Source organism: Octopus bimaculoides, chromosome 20 (assembly GCF_001194135.2).
Source record: "Octopus bimaculoides isolate UCB-OBI-ISO-001 chromosome 20, ASM119413v2, whole genome shotgun sequence".
In the NCBI taxonomy this organism is placed as follows: Eukaryota; Metazoa; Mollusca; class Cephalopoda; order Octopoda; family Octopodidae; genus Octopus; species Octopus bimaculoides.
Genome location: NC_069000.1, coordinates 42695829 through 42696332, shown reverse-complemented (window position 1 = coordinate 42696332; position 504 = coordinate 42695829).

Sequence of the window (504 nt, the reverse complement as noted above, 5' to 3'; positions counted from 1 at the left end):
TGTGTGTGAATGTGTGTATATATGTTTATGTGTGAGTTCGTCCCCCACCTCCATATATATATATTACACATACACATACAAACACCTGTGTGGTTGAAGGGTTCTCTACTTAATAAGTATAACACACACAGAGGCAGAGACTGACGGGAGGCGTTTAGATGTGATCCTAGCTCTGAGATAAATAGGTATATACCAGCTGTAACTCAATGGCCGGCGTAGGCGACGATGTGTGAAGGGGAGAGCAAGGACTGGAGGTGAAGGAATGCCGGCGATGAAAGGGGATTATGAAAGGGTGTCGGTGCTAAAATAAGCACCTGTCATTTTGAGACGAACATATGTAGGGGGACAACAATAGAGGGACAAATCCTTGAAGGGTCAGGACGAAGGTCCACCCGTATGCTGAATATGTGTGTGTATGTGGGGGAAGGGTATTATACACATATATGTGAATAATTTATGGGTGCATGTATATTGTACATATATATATATATATATATATATATA